Source organism: Emydura macquarii, unplaced genomic scaffold (genome assembly GCF_026122565.2).
Source record: "Emydura macquarii macquarii isolate MOO-44397 ecotype Brisbane River unplaced genomic scaffold, CSIRO-AGI_Emac_v2 contig_1477, whole genome shotgun sequence".
In the NCBI taxonomy this organism is placed as follows: Eukaryota; Metazoa; Chordata; order Testudines; family Chelidae; genus Emydura; species Emydura macquarii.
In genome coordinates this window covers 10,879,256-10,895,781 of record NW_027131614.1, presented here as the reverse complement: position 1 = coordinate 10,895,781, position 16,526 = coordinate 10,879,256, and the positions used below count along the sequence as shown (strand labels likewise).

The 16,526-nt window shown below is 38.1% G+C and overlaps 1 protein-coding gene across 4 annotated transcripts in view; it reads right to left on the bottom strand.

The window, feature by feature from the left end:
* NCOA2 (nuclear receptor coactivator 2) overlaps positions 1-16,526 on the bottom strand; it is a 256,509-nt gene that overhangs the window by 220,071 nt on the left and 19,912 nt on the right. The window lies entirely within an intron of this gene.

Here is a 16,526-nt window from a genome sequence, read left to right as displayed (position 1 = left end):
TACCAATGGTAAATTACTCTTGACGAGGGACCTTCTGAATAAAAATTTAAAATGTGTAATGTTGTATTACTGTTCTGTAATACAACACCCATCAACAGATCTAAAAAGCACAGAACAAATATTAGTGCCTTAAACTTCACAATGCTTCTGCAAGATAGTATTATCATCCCCACTTAACAGACTGGAAAAGTGACACAGAGAGACTTAACCTCCACTTTACGCCATCACCTCTGTCTTCTTGATTAACTTTGTTCCCCCAAATTATAACTATATTAACATATTAAGATAATAAATAAAAACATGAATAATGAAACAGGATGTGTATGTAAATATCTGTCACACTCACTCTTACAAGTGTTTCTTTCATCTGCCCACCTCCCCTACAACTTTTGTTTGTCTTCCTTTGCTTCACTGTATTTAACTTGGACCCTGATTTTGCAAGGAGAAATTTGAGGGCAGGCCTCTGCACCCATGCAGTTCTTGTAGAATTGCTACCTTAAAACTGTAAGCTTCTTGAAGCAGGGATCTGGTATTTTGCTTTTTAATTATCTGTAAAATACATTACACTGCCTACAGCACTACAGGATAATTAAGAAGTGTCCGACAGAGAATCTTAGGCAGAGCTGAGAATAGAAATCAGCTGCCTGGACCCACAGCCCTGTGTCCTGTCCTGACCACTAGACCAGAAGTTCTCAACCATAGGCATGCGCAGCACATTTGATTAGGGTGTGCACCCAGGGAATTTCCATTAGAGTGTGCACCCAGGGAATTTCCATTTTCATCTTTGTCAGGGGTGTCAAACTAGATTCCACCGGCGGGCCACATTTGAATCACCCGCTGGCGGAATTCTCGCTGAGTCCAAAATCTCGCGGCTCCTTCTTTTTCGGTGGCAGCTCTACCCTCTGGCAAGAAACGCAGCGAGATGGTGCCGCGGGACGCATCAAAAAGGTACGCAGGCCGGATAAAAAAAAGGTTTGACACCCCTGCCTTAGGGTGTGCCTGGGCACACCCAGCACACCCCATGCGTACACCTATGTTTTCAGCCTTTTTGGGCTCAGGATCCCTTCATAAATGTTTATGGTCTGTCTCAACCCAGTAATAGTCTGGGAGTGGAAGCCCTGGGTCAGAACTGTAACGAGACATTTTAGCAACAAGGGGAAGCAAGCAGATTTGTACCCCCATCAGAGATGACAGGTGGGGTTGGGGAGGATACAAGGTCACGTGCCCCCAGATTTTTTGGTTGCACCCTCTCCAAAAACCAGCAAGCTGAGTGGCCTGCTGAGGTGAGTCAGGGACTGGAGGTGGCACTCCCTCCCCAAGCCCTGCTGTGTGTCGCTAGCCCAAGTCGCCCCGTGTCTCTGAGCCCTGGGCGTGCCCGACTCACCCCACCGTGGTTACAGCCCTGCCTGGGGCAGTTTTGATTGGATCCTGTCTGGCACTCATCCCACAGTGCTGGCTCCTGCAGCTCCTGTGCTGTGGGGCTGGCTGGGCTTAGGCTCTCAACTCCAGGGTTGCAGCACCGCTCAGGTTTGGCCCCATCCCCGACTGGACCAAATTTGTAAGAGTGGAGTTATGACCTGGCTCATGGGTTTGCAGTGCCACTCACTCAAATTTGGCCTACCTGGACTCCCATCATCATAATGGCTGGGCCAAACCTGAGTGGTGCTGGGACCCTGGAGGTTGCAATGCTTGGAGCAATGATGTGAGCCCAGCCAGCCTTGTGGGACAAGAACCACGGGAGCTGCCACATGACCCACTGAAACATCCCGGCGACCCAATTTTGGGTCCCAACCCACGGGTTGAGAAACCCTGCACTAGACAAGGCTTGTACTGTGATTGGCGCTAATTTGGTCTAACCTTTGTCTCTAATTTTACACCATTATACTTTACCAAGTTTCAGATATGTTTGAAAAAAAATAAATCAGTGCCGGTACTCGGAAGAAAACAGCTGAAGTGGCAGAGATATTTCAGCAAGCTACTGCTAATGGTGAAAGGCTACATTTTTATAATGGTTCTGTGATAAATGCCTATTAAAATTAGTTAGATAGAATACAATACACATCAGCATAAGTTATTGTCCACAGGTTGGTCATACTTCTTACATCAAGGCAAAGAACTGCATGCTGAGAACAGAATTCATTTCCCCTTTACAGCTGCACTGTTTCAAAGTCAGTTAAACATCAATGTGACAGCCTTACTTTCTACAGGATAGATATTTAGTATATTATTTTAGTGGCATTTGACCAGAAAGCATCATGGGTGGGACGGAGAGGGAGAAGAAAATTCAGGTCTCTTTTCTTGAACACCTTATGAATCATTTGTTTTAGCTGCTGCCACAAAGTAATTTCTCCTGTTTGTTTGTAATGGTTCTAAATTCCTGCCTGGTAAAAACACAATTGCATTGAAAGCAGTAAGGTCAATGGATTTGGGCCCACTTACTGAAGCAATTAATTTGGCAACCAGATTCGAACCTTCAATTACAATGTATCTCTAGAAATGAAGCTCAACTAATTCAAATTAAATAAAATATTTTTATCTATTTATTACATATTAGATGTTCATTTCTACTCTATTTCCCACTAGCTATCACCTTCTGGTTAAGAGACAGGTCTGGGAGTCAGGCAATCTGGGTTCTGTTCCCATCTCTGCCACAGACTTTCCTGTGTAACCTTGGGCAAATCATTTAAAAAGCAAAGGTATTTCCCTACCTCATAGGGTTGTAATGAGGTTAATTAATATTTGTGAGACATTAATGTACTTCAGTGATAAGCACCATAAGAAATGCCTATAAATAAAATTAAATTAAATTAAAAAAAACAAAAACCCACAAAACTTTGGAGAAATCATAGGCCAAATGTCAAACTAATGCTGACAGTTTCTACAGACTACTTTAACAGCCCTAAGATCCTGGAAAAAGACGTGTAGAATGACTAAACAGAGGGTTCCCAAACTGTGATCCACAGATCATCCGCTGGTGTTCTGGGGCAAGCTATTGGACACATAATGCTGATTCTCCTTATTTGCAAAATTGCATTTAAAAAGAACATTAAAAATATATCAAACCCTTTCCTATTACTATTTCCCCATGTAAACAGTTGCTGTAGTTTTCACAGAAACATTATGTGATCATGAGGAGGAGAAGGTAGACAATGACAAATTCTATTAAAACATGTCCACACTACTATTAGATTAGTTTTAGACTGAACCATTCCACTCATTAGGTCTAACCACTGCCTATAAAAACATACTGAACTGTACTGTAGAGCTTTCCATTTGTCTTTCAGTATATTCCTTATTTTTCTATGCATACTATATCAGAGCTTGAAATTGCTAAATTGTTTCTGAAGAGGAAACTTCATGTTCTATTAGTTAGCTATTTGTCTACTCATTCATTTAAATGTAAATATATAAACACAGGCTAAGAAACTGTACCCAGAGTACTGACTATGCTACTAAACTATCTACTGCTTTAGAAACAGCAGCTAGTAAAACCCAAGTGTGTGTGTGCGCGCGTGTGTGTGTGTGTGAACAACCTGGGTAGATTAGAGAATTTAAGTGCTCATTTTTTCTGACTTGAAACCTCACATTGAGCCAAGACAAAGAAAGTCTGGTGGTTTATAGTCACATAATTTGGCACAACTAGCAAGTCTTTATTCAGAAAAGCTCCAGGTCTCAACCAACACAGAGAATGACCCACCTTTCACCTAAAAGGGACATGTTAGGTATATGGATATGTTTACATGAAAGACAGATCAAATATCAAGACAATTCATCTACCAATCAATGAAATATTTCTTCTTTACACTCATGGAGTACCTTTGATGTGAGGATTTCCAAATGTTTTACAATTGTAATGAAGTAAGCCTGTGTAGTAGGTAGTTATATATTTAGGGTTTAGGTGGCATTCAAGGTTTTGGCTTGGATCTAAAAAGCCTGGAACCTGAAAGATCTCTCCCCAAGCCATACTACCAGAGTTGAGGTCAGCAGAGGCACTTGAGCTTCAATTTCCCCTCTAGGAAAGGAGATGACAACAGGTTAGGTATTCTCCACAAAGGCCTCTTGTCTCTGGAACCGATTTCCACCCTTGACCCAAAATAACCCTAATCTCTTCCCCTTCACGACATCTATTTGGCAGAGATCCTGCAGAGAGGTGAAGGTATGTAGAGTTGGATAGGGTTATATTTTGTTACGGTGTTTACTGGCTAGAATGTTCACTTTTTTGTTTGTTTGATGCTGCTACACTATTCCTACTCCAGCACCAATATTTTCAGTAAACAATGAATGGTAGCCCCAGCAATAGCAAGATATCCAGTTTGAAGTTAAAAGCAGCCCAATTCTTCAGCACCAGAAATAATTCAAACACAAGCTCATGAGCCTGCTTGCTTCTGGTACAACTGACTAAACTTTATTTCAGCATCCACATTTCCCCAGAGCAGACAGAGGGCTTGTTGTAAACTAATTGAAATAAATTTTAAAATTAGCATTTGATGGTAATATTGTAAAGAATGCTGTGTGTTTTGTTTTAAAATTCTTGGTTCAGTAATGCTATTGAAATGATTTTGCCTTCCCTTAGAAAGTATGGAAAAGTAAAAATCAGATTTTTAAATTCTCCAGACAACTGGTGATTGCACTCTATTGCATCCAGTTTCCCCTCACAAAAAACAAAACAAAACCAAAAAACCCACTGAAGTCAGGCCGCCCTCTAACTTTCACAGTTACAACCTGAGATCTCAACTAAAATAAAGATATCTGATATGTGATAAAATGATAATGGAACTACTGCAGGATGAGCTATGCTCATTACAAAACTTATGTTAAAAAAAGCTTCTGATATTGCTTAATATCTGCAATGCACAGCATACAGCTTGTCTCCACTCAATAATCCTACAGCGACGCTAAGTGCAGTTAAAATGATTTATTCCACTAAGCTTTTCATTGTATTAATTTATACTTTATGACATCACAAACCATAGATGTTCAAAAATGCAATTGACTTTGTAACAAAGATATATGTAGCCTGCTAAAACATGGCTAAGTATGTTATGTATCTTTTAAAGGTGATCTGCAGCAGAACCATCCCTCCCATCCCACCAAAAAACAAACAAAAACAAAAACAAAAAAAACCCCACCACCTGAAAAACAGTATTATGCACTGAATGCCCAACATAAACAGAGTAAAAGGTAGAGAGAGTTCTTTGGGGGAAAAAAGGGAGGTTTAAAGTTGTGAGTTCAAGATACTAAAGTCTGAATGCTCCTCTTCCTTTGTTCATGTGGGATACTGAGAATAATAAAATGCGGCACATTTTGCTTAATTTTTTACATTTGCAGATTAACTTTAAATGTTTATATAGGTTAAACATTACCTATGTAAATATGCAGAATGCTTGGTTTCCTTCTTTACATTGTCAAAATGCAGAATTGTGTGTGTTCCCTAATCTTAATATTATACAATAGTATATGAGTTTAAAGTATACCATTAACTTGAAATCTATTTTTAATGAGTTAAAATTAGTTGCAAGCATTACACCGCCTTTATGAGTCCCCCAATCAATTTATGTGGTTTAACAATAATTTTCTTTTAAAAAAAAGGTTCTCTCTCCTTTGTTGAAGGATCCACACAAACAAGAAGCTAATGTACAAAGAAAGCAGTGAAATTGACTATACATACACAGAATGAAAGCTAATACATAAAATAAACAAAAACAACTACTTTCTCCACCTGTCCCATCCCAAAAATAAGGTATTCTTTTCCTCTAATTTCTAAATTCTACTGATTTTCAGTGTTATTTGTAGCAAATAGTAAGTTAAAAACAAAAAAACCAACCTCAGTGCATTTTTAAGCTGAAAGTATCAGTATCAAAAACAAGCCCCATTTATGAAAATGCTTACTCAGAAATCAAGTAATTTCATTTTGAAATAACATTCTCTGGTGGGATTCTACTAAAAGGTTATATATAGGCTGGGAAAGATTAGATTTTTACCGGTAAATATCAGTAAACATGAATTTCACTATTCACACACAAACCAATGAAAAAATATTTGCATCGATGATCACTGAAATTTATATATAGGCAAAGTAAGAAAAATGCTGCTTGAGAAATTTTTAGAGTTTGACAAAGATTTTTACTTTGTATATTTTGATATGTGACATTGACCATTTGTGTTGACAGCTATAAAGCCTTAACTTTTGAATCTCAACATCAACTGTCACTAAGTAATTGTTCTGACCTCCCTATAACTTCCCACAACTGTGAAAATTTAGGTCTACAAAAACTGAAAAACAATTAACCCATAATTTTGCACAACTGAAAATGTAAATGAAAATTGAAAAAAGCTTAAAAATAAACATCATTATCCAACCATTAAAAAAAATAAATCTAATTCTGCCAAGCCTATAAGTAGAGAGTACCTATAGTAACTTGCAGATATCCCATTTTCCTTGAGGTAAGCAAGACTGCATTGTACCTTTTTCCCCCCCTCCAGAACTTCCAAGTGTATTTTGTTTCCTGACCTAAAGGGCCCTAAAACAAATAAAATAATTCCACAGAGGATTCAGAGAAAGTTTAACCCAATACTGAAGTGCTAAAGTAGAATTTCAGAGAGTACTTCCACAAAGATAACTTCACATTTCACAGGAGATGGAATTAAAAGTCTAAATCTACCTACCTGATGTTTTATCTAACAATGTAAGCAAACAAAATTACAGTTGACAAAACAATTTAGACTAATTCTCATTTAATAACATGGCAGGAGCCTTTTGATCACAGGACTGGCCAGTAAACTCTCTCTAATGCTTTTGAAAATTCCACTGCTACATCTCCTGCACAGCTAACTGAAAATATGGCCTCTTATATGACTAGTTTTTTCTGAAATGGAAAGCAAAAAATGAGTAATTGTCCTGTGTACTTATATAAACCCAACCACCATAGAATCTGAGCAATTCACAAACTAATGAATTTATCCTCATAACCAACCCTGTGAAAAACATGATCTTCATTTTATACCTGGACAACTGAGGCACAGATGGTTGAAATGGCTTGCCCAAGGTCACACAGGGAGTCTGTGGCAAAACCAGGATCTGATAACATCTCTTGACTCCCTAAGCCAGTGCCTAAAGCACAAGGCCATCCTTTTTCCCTAGGGCTCCCTTCCTTAACTCCTTTGGATATAATGATACATATAAGACAATGTTATAGGATTCAATTGTGATTTCTGCCACAAATTCAAATGTCATCTCAGAGTTAAATCCTCAAATTATTTTCCCTGTATGGTTGGCCGCCACCTTATCCGAGTTGTTTGTTGATGATGATGCACCCAGCCACTCAAAAGGCCTGTAGCACAAATTTTCATAGTTGGCTACCAATGAGCCTGCAAAAAGGCTCTCAACTGGCCATTGAGTACTCATCACATCATAGGAGTAGCATGAGTTTGTGGTATCAGTAAAAAGCCATTGGAACCCACCACCAGTGTTATATATAAGATTCAAAATTAGCAGATACCATAAATGAAGAAACATGACAAAATACACGACTATGCCTACCAGCTCATCTGAGTTAAATAAAATGTATTTTTAACGTGAAAAACTTTTTTTTTAAACCACATAAAAATTTTCAATTATAAAAATACAAAAAAAAGATTCTTAACTGACCCTACATACATGCATATGCATACACAAAACTATGTTGCACTATTTCACTGAACTTCTCCTTCCCCCTCGAGATATTCTTGTTTTGTACAGTGACAATTCCTTATTAACTGCTTTCTTCGTTGGTAACAACAAGCAAAAAACCCAATAAAAATACTGCAGAAATCTCTTCTGTAAATTCAGCTAATACAAAGAGAGTGTATTTTCAATTAGGAGTGCGATAGAATCTCTTTTCTACACTGCTAGCCACAAGTTTACACTTTTTTTTTTATTTGTAAAAACGTGGGGGCGGGTGGGTTCCTTTCCCTAAACTATGTTCTTCTTTCAATTACAGCAGTATAACTTTAGTGAAATTAATCTATGTTTGCACAAATGTAAGAAAACATAATATAGTTCATATGACCAACTTATCACTAGATTTATAAACCTTTTTTCTCCCACACAATTAAAATAGTAAGAGGAGTCTAAAAATAACATCAGCATCAGTAGAAGTGTATTATTTTTCATTACATTTTAAAAGAACATTTTAGCTTTTTAAAAAAGCATTACTGTGTATTCCTCACATTTGCTATGCACATAGTCCAAAGCTCACATTTTTGCTTTTCCCCAGATTTTCTGTGCTATTGACACATCTAAGTACACGTTACTCTTTCTTACACAATTCTTTTAGGTCTTCAAGAAATAAACCTACTGTTTGAATCAAGGAACTACTTAACACTTACTTGATCAAAGTTCCCGCGGTTACTGTTCGGGGGTTTTTTGGCAGAAGGGGGAGGAGTAAAAGAAGAGAATGTCCAAAAGCACTGTCAGATTAAACTAGAAAAAGGACACTTTGAAACACTTTTTGTCCTGGAAGCTGAGGGTGGAAGGAAATAGCTCAGAATTGGGTAGTGGGCAAGTAAAAGGGAAATGAAGTGGCAGGAACTTCAAAAAATTGCTTCTACATTAACTAAATGTAACTACTGAAGACTTATTACTGTAGTATAAAACAAGATCAGTGCCCAGTTGTGCTAGGTGCTGTACAAACACATTGAAATTAGCAAATATAAAACATTGCTGTGAAACAGTTATGGTTGCCACACACACAACAGCTGATACAAATGCACAAAGCAAAAAATCAAAAAAGCTAAGACACCTAACAGTACATATCCACTAAGTTACAGTGTATGGTCTGAACAAGTAGTTGTGGTAGTAGTAAGGTCTGCACATAGAGGTGGAGGAGTAAAGAGTATGTAATGTTAAGCAGCTTAACTTTTAATGTTCATACTTTTGTGGCAATCCCAACTGCCTGGACAACAAAGTTTTGTGTTTATTGATACTGGGGTTTTTTTTTTCAATGCTTAATTGGAGCTGGGGATTAGATGAGGTGGGGAAAGGAGGTTTGTGGGGGCTGGGAAGGTTAGAAGTGCAACTGCGGACGGAGAATATCTTATCTGTCAGCAGCTGTGCATGAACCCTAATGTGTCATCAACCATGAACCTCTCTCTGATATAGGATATATTCTTGTAGTTCCTCATGGAGGAAGTTGTATGTGCATCCAGCCCCAGTCAACCAAACAGATTTGCATGCACAGAGTATAAACTTTCAACTATAATGTAGATAATAACTAAAAATGACCCTAAATCGCACCTCTCTATTAGTTTTTGTGTAGATACATATTTTGTCACAGAAACTTGGTGGAATGATGATAATTAATGGGACACTGTAATACCAGGGCACAAAATACACAGGAATGAAAGAGCAGGTTGTGCTGTGGGGGAGTGGCATAACGTGAAAGAAAACAGAGTCAAATATAGTAAAAAACCTTAAATTAATTGAACTGCCACAGAATCTCTATGGATAGAAATTCCGTGCTTGAACAGTTAGAGTATAGCTGCAGGAATATACTATTGACCACCTGATCAGGATGGTGACAGAGACTGTGAAATGCTCAGATAGATTAGAAAGGCTCCACAAATAGAAAACCCAATAATAATGGGGGATTTCAACTCCCCTCCTATTGACTGGGAACATGTCACCTCAGGATGGGATGCAGAGATAAAATTTCTAGGTACCATTAATGACTGCTTCTTGGAGCAGCTCCTGGAACCTATTAGGGGAAAGGAAATTCTTGATTTAGTGCTAAGTAGTGCACAGGATCTGGTCCAAGAAATGAATATAGCTGAACTGCTCAGTAATAGCAATCATAATGTAATTAATTTTAATATTATTGTAGTGTGTGTGTGGGGGGGGGAATAGTACAGAAACCCACTACAGTAATATTTAACTTAAAAAAAGGGGAACTACACAAAAATGAGGAAGCTAGCTGCATGGAAACTATTTAAAAACACCATAATAGAGGCTCATACTAAATGTGTATCCCAAATAAAAACAAAACAAAACAGTAAGAGGACCAAAAAAATCTCACTACAGCTAAACAATAAGAGTAAAAGAGGCAGTTAGAGGCAAAAAAGGCATCGTTTAAAAACTGGAAATCAAATCCTACGGAGGAAAACAGCTCTGGCAAGCTGAGTGTAAAAGTATAATTAGGCAGGCCAAAATAGAACTTGAAGAGCAACTAGCAAAAGACACAAAAACTAATACAAAAAATTTTAAGTGCTCTCACAAGTAGGAAGCCTGCCAAACAATCAGTAAGGCCACTGGACAATTAAGATGCTAAAGGAAGCCAAGGCCACTGTGGAGAAGGTAACGGAATTCTTTGCATAGGTCTTCACACTTCAGGGGACATGGTGGAGATCCCAACATCTGAGCCATTCCTTTTAGGTGATGCATTGGAGGAACTGTCCTTAACTGAGGTGTCAAAGGTGATTTTGGAACAAATGGATGAATTAAAGAATAGTAAGTCATCAGGACCAGATGGTATTCATCCAAGAGTTCTGAAGAAACTCAAATATGGAACTGCAGAACCACTAACTAATCTATTGCTTAAATCAACCTCTGTACCAGATGACTAGAGAATAAGTAATGAATGTAACACCAATTTTTAAAAAAATGCTCCAGGGGCAATTCTGGGAACTACAGGCCAGTAAGACTAACTTCAGTATCAGGCAAATTGGTTGAAACTATAGTAAAGAACAGAATTATCAGACACGCAGATGAACACAATTTTCTGGGGAGGAGTCAACACCGCTTTTGTAAAGTGAAATCACTTCTCACCAATCTATTAGAATTCTTTGAGGGGGTCAACAAACATGTGGACAAGGGTGGCAAGGTCCTCATTAAAGGCTCTTAAGCAAAGAAAGCAGCCATGGGATAAGAGGGAAGGTCCTCTCATAGGTCAGAAAGTGGTTAAAAGACAGGAAACAAAAGGTAGGAATAAATGGTTAATTTTCACAGTGGAGAGAGGTAATTAGCAGATCCCACCTAGGATCTTTACTGGGACTGTTCAACATATTCATAAATGATGTGGGAAAAGGGGTAAACAGTGAGGTGGCAAAGTTTGCAGAGGATACTAAATTACTGAAGTTCACGAAGTCCAAAGCTGACTGTGAAGAGTCGCAAAGGGATCTCCCAAAACTGGGTGACACAATGCTGATAAATGCAAAACAATGCATATTGGAAAACATAATCCCAACTATGCTTAAAAAATTATGGGGTCTAAATTAGCGTTACCACTCAAGAAAGATCTTGGAGTCATCATGGATAGTTCTCTGAAAATATCAGCTCAATGTGCACTGGCAATCATAAAAGCTAACAGAATGTTAGAACCATTATGAAAAGGCTAGATAAGACAATACATATCATAATGCCACTCTATAAATCCATGGTATGCCTGCACCTTGAATACCAAATGCAGTTCTGCTTGCCCCATCTCAAAAAAGATACCTTAAAATGGGAAAAAGTACAGAGAAGGACAACAAAAATGATTAGGGGCATGGAACAGTGACCATGCAAGGAAAAATTAAAAAACGGGGACTGTTCAGCTTAGAAAGAGATAACGGGTGAGAAGGAAGGATGGAGATCTATAAAATCATGAATGGTGTGGAGAAAATGAATTGGGAATTATTTACTCCTTCATATAACACAAGAACCATGGGTCATTCAATGACATTAATACACAGCAGATTTAAAACAAACATAAGGAAGTGCTTCTTCACACAAAGCACAATCAACTTGTGGAACTCGTTTCCAGGTGGTGTTGTGAAGGCCAAAAGTATAACTGGGTTAAAAAAAAATTAGGTTAATTCATGAAGGATAGGTCCATCAATGGCTTTTAACCAAGATAGTCAGGGACGCAACCCCATGTTCTGCATGTCCCTAAATCTGTGACTGCCAGAAGCTGGAATTGGATGATAGGCGATGAAGGATCACTCAGTAAATTGCCCTATTCTCTTTATTCCCTTTGAAACATCTGGCATCAGCCACTGTCAGACACAGGATACTAGGCTAGATGGACCAATCGAAGCCTAATGCTTCAGCCATATGATCCTCACTCCTCTCCTGGAAGACTGTTGTGTCTTTAAGGTGTGTCTATTGCAGCATAAAAACACCATGAGGAAAAACCACATTTTAACCTGTTCTTGTTGGCAAAGTGCTAGTGTGGTTATCCTCACCATTGGTGGTCAAGGATGAACTGATTTGCTGACTAACGACCCTTCTAAACTATTTTACATACTCCTAGACTGGTCATCACTCTAGTTTCTAAGTATTTTTAATGCATATTTACAGGCCCACCGATGGAGAAGGGAGGGCAAAGGGGGCAATTGCCCAGAGGCTTGGCGATTTTAAAAGGGCCCGGGCCATGGGTGGCAGGTGAAGCTCCCATTGGGGAAACTAGCGCCCCGTCCCACCTCTTAATCCATGGCCCGCCCACAGTCCACACCTGCTCCGCCTCATGCTCCACTCCACCTCAAGACCTTGTCCCGCCCTCTGTGCTGCGTCCCGCCCCTCCCCCCACTTGGCTCCCCACCTGTCTTCTACACCTCTCCTTCCCCGCTTGGCTTCCTCACTGCCATCTCTCTTCCTCACTGCTCTGCCCCCCATGTTTGTCACCCGCCACAGGCATCCCTCCTATCCTCCCCCGCTCGCCTGCCCGGTTGCTGCTTGCCACATCCCTCCCCCCTCCGCTGCTTAGCCCCCTCACTGTTGCTTGCCACCTGGGGGAAGGGAGTGTGTGTGGAAGAGAGGAGGGGGACCAAGCGGGGTGGGGGAGGAGGCACGTGGCTGTGAGCGGGCCAAAGCATGGGAGGGGGTGGGGCTGGAGCATGTGTGGGGCCACGGCAGAAGAGGTGGGACGGGAAGCTAGCCTCCCAAGGGAAAGCTTCATCTGCTACTCATGGTCATAATCCTCAGCTTTTCCTTTCCAGACAGAATTGCTGTCAGTGGGTCTGCATATTTATCTCTCTCTCTCTCTCTCTCTCACACACACACACACACACACACACACTCTGTATCTGAATATACGTATTCCTCACCTTTTTTATGGTGGGAATGATCACAGCATGGTTTTGTACAATGGTTTTAAACACAGTTTGTCCAGTCCACAACAGCAGAGAAAGATCTGTTATATTATCTACTAGCCAGAACCATATTTAAATACAAATGTCAACATAGCTGTAGACAGAAATGGAAGTTACTACTCAGTCACCTCTTATACAGTTGTGTAATATTACTATAGCCAATCATTTAAATCATTAGAAAGGAGAGAAATAACTAAGTAATTTTCTATGGAAATATATTTTTAGAGTCCTTTTAGAGCTAAGTATCTTGATTTTTTTATGAAAGTTTAAAAAGAAATTTAATGTACATGGAAGTATTTCCCTCCCTTCCTCCAAATATGATTCATGGAACTCCATGCTGTTCTGATAAAGAGTTGTGGGGCGGGGGAGGCCGGAAGAGAATTAACTGAAAATTTGGAAAGGGGATTTTCTAAATGTGTACACTAACATCTGGTATTTGAGCAACATGCCAGTCACAAATGGCTATGGAAACACTACTCAAACTTTGGAAGATGCACTTATATCATCAGCTTCCTTAAAGTCCCGAAGAGGAATTGTTTTGATCAGGTACGTGGGATCCTAGAAAAATGTTTAAATGATTAAGGTATAAGTAACTTTCTTTTTAAAGCACTAGTCTACACTACAAATTTATGTCAGTGTAACTACGTCACTCAGGAGTATGGAAAATCCACACCCCTGAGCGATGCAATTATACCAACTGAACTCCCAGAGTACACAGCGCTAAGTGGGCAGGACGGCATAGATAGCATCTTAAGTGCTGCAGCTCTGCTAGTGCAGACAAGCCTAAAGCTGATAAGACTTTTGTGATGATAGCTCATTCTGAAACGGGATACAAAATAAAACCAAAGTTTATTTTAAAAGAAATTGTATAACTTTCCATGAATGCACACAATATTAAAAACAAAAACAAACAAATCAGGTGGCAATGGCACTTTGCCAGACATTAGCCTAATAAACTTGAAATTCACTTGGTATTTTAGCCAGTAAAGTTAGTTTTCTGTTTGAGTATCTGCTACTTTAATGCCTGGGCATTGTGGCATCATTATAAAAATAGAAATTCAACCACATTAACATACAGACATGTCTGTGGATCTTTAATTTACTGTACCGCAAAGCTGCCAGATAAACAGATCAGTAGAATTCAATTTTCCAAAAACCAAGACAAAATCTACTGGCCTTGATCCAAGTTATCAGTGTCATTGTCAAGCCCTGTATTTAATTAATACTATTTACTGTCAAGATATGAGTTGGGTAGATCTTTTACCATCCTCAGTTTGGAGACTAAGGGCAGGCACTGAGAAAAATTTGCCTGAGTAAATGTATTTCATTTTCCTTGACAATGCAAGTACTCAGTTGTCCTATTCTTGACCCCTGTAGCATTCCCAGGCTCCAACATTGATGACACAGTGCCATCAATCTAAATTAAACACACACACACACACACACACACACACACACACACACTTTCATCTGATGATGATGGCTTTCTTCTGCAAGTGTGTATGCCCTGTGCTTTTGTCAATATAAAAAAGTTGTGACCAAAGTAAGGAATATGATAAAAAAACCTTATTCAATGCACATTATTCAGACATAACCAATATTTAAAAAATTAAATGTTTCCAGTTATGCCCTGAATTTCAATATACTTTTCATTTAATTAATTTTAAACTAAAAAGTTAAAAGTAACCATCTTAATATAGCTACTTAAGAGGATCTTAAACATATAGATGTTTATCTTTTAAATAGTCCTATACAGATAAAACTTAATATTCATATTTCTCCAGCACAATAAGCAGCTCTGTTGCACGGCAGCTGCTCCCATGCAACACATCCATTGAATTTAATGTGAGTTTTACATGTGAAGACTGTATGCTCAGAACCTGAGACAGACTTGTATATTGCTTACAAAATTACAGTTTTAAACATTCTACTTCCCATTAACTTTATTTATATTTTTTCACAGGCTTTTGTTTAAACAATTAATTTACTCCTTCAATAATCTGTCTCCTTTGATTTTACAGGGATGTCAAAGTGTTAAATTTATGTTATCACAATCATTTCCACATCACAAAAACCAGAAAGGTCAATGCCCACTTCCAATGGCTGGAAATTGATCTATGGGATGCAACCATCTAATCTTAACAGAAGATCTAATCTTAACTGCTCAGAGTTTCAAATAAAGGTGAAAGGCCCTGTGGTCACTGCCAACATGCCCTACAGAAATTTTTTTTCTGACCCCAGATTAGGCAATCATGCTAACCCTGTTTGTGTGAAAATCACTGTAGCTAAGCATCTAATTCAACCACTGGCCTACAAGTAATTGTTTATTTTTTCTTGAATACTAGTAAATCAGATTTTTCTACCACTGAGAACAGAGAATTCCGATCACATCTGGAGAAAAACAAAACTGCTCACTTATTTTTAATTTCCAAGAATGGTCATGTGTACTTCTATTGCCTAGTTTGAAAAGATTTTTATCTAAGTTTCTGTACATATATGCTGCAATAAGATCCTCATATATTCCTCTTCAAACTATTTAAGTTAAGCACAGCAAATATTCTTTATAGCTTTGATCAATTAGTAGACTTTATTTTATTAACATTTATTATATTCTCCAAAATTTGTACTTCCCTCTGGAAATAAGCCGCTCGTAAATGATTGCACTACCAGTTATATAAATTATGTTACCAAAAAGCCTTTTATTAACTACAAAATACCATACATACTTACTAATTTTCACTTACTAATCGTTTTGATTTTTGAAATGAGGGAAAGCATTACTCAAAATTTTTAGGAAAACAGGTGTATTACAGAATCTTCTCTTTCTTATATATAGGAAATCAAAATAATAAGAAGCTTCCTAGAATCACACAGTTTAAGTTTTGCATTCTGTGTGTGGAACAGTATTTTAAATTAAGAAAGACAGGTTAATATATGTTTATAAGATGTAATATAAGATTATAAGTTTTCACTGAGTCTGAATTAAGAATTATTTTGATAAAAGACTAAATAAATAGTTTAAAAAAAAAAAGATAGCACACAATGCCACTTAGTCTTTGTGGTATTGTAATTTATTGGTAATAAAGAAACAAGTTTGGTTTTTTTAAATACAATTATTTTTGCTCTCCAAAATTTGCTTAATATAATTGTAAAAGATAACTGACACAGATATACATAGTTTAGCCTGTAATTTTTCAACATTGTCTTCCAAGAACAGTTAATTAACAGTTAATTATCTACCTATCTACATACTTAACCTGCAAGTCTCAAACATGCACATTTATAATTAGTCTTCAGGAAGTCTTTCTACAACACACGAAAAGGAATATATTTTCTTGAAAATCCTGAAATGAGTCTCACACAAAAAGAAAAAAATATCTCTAGATTTTATACAGAACCTTATAAATTATTATGGAGTACCT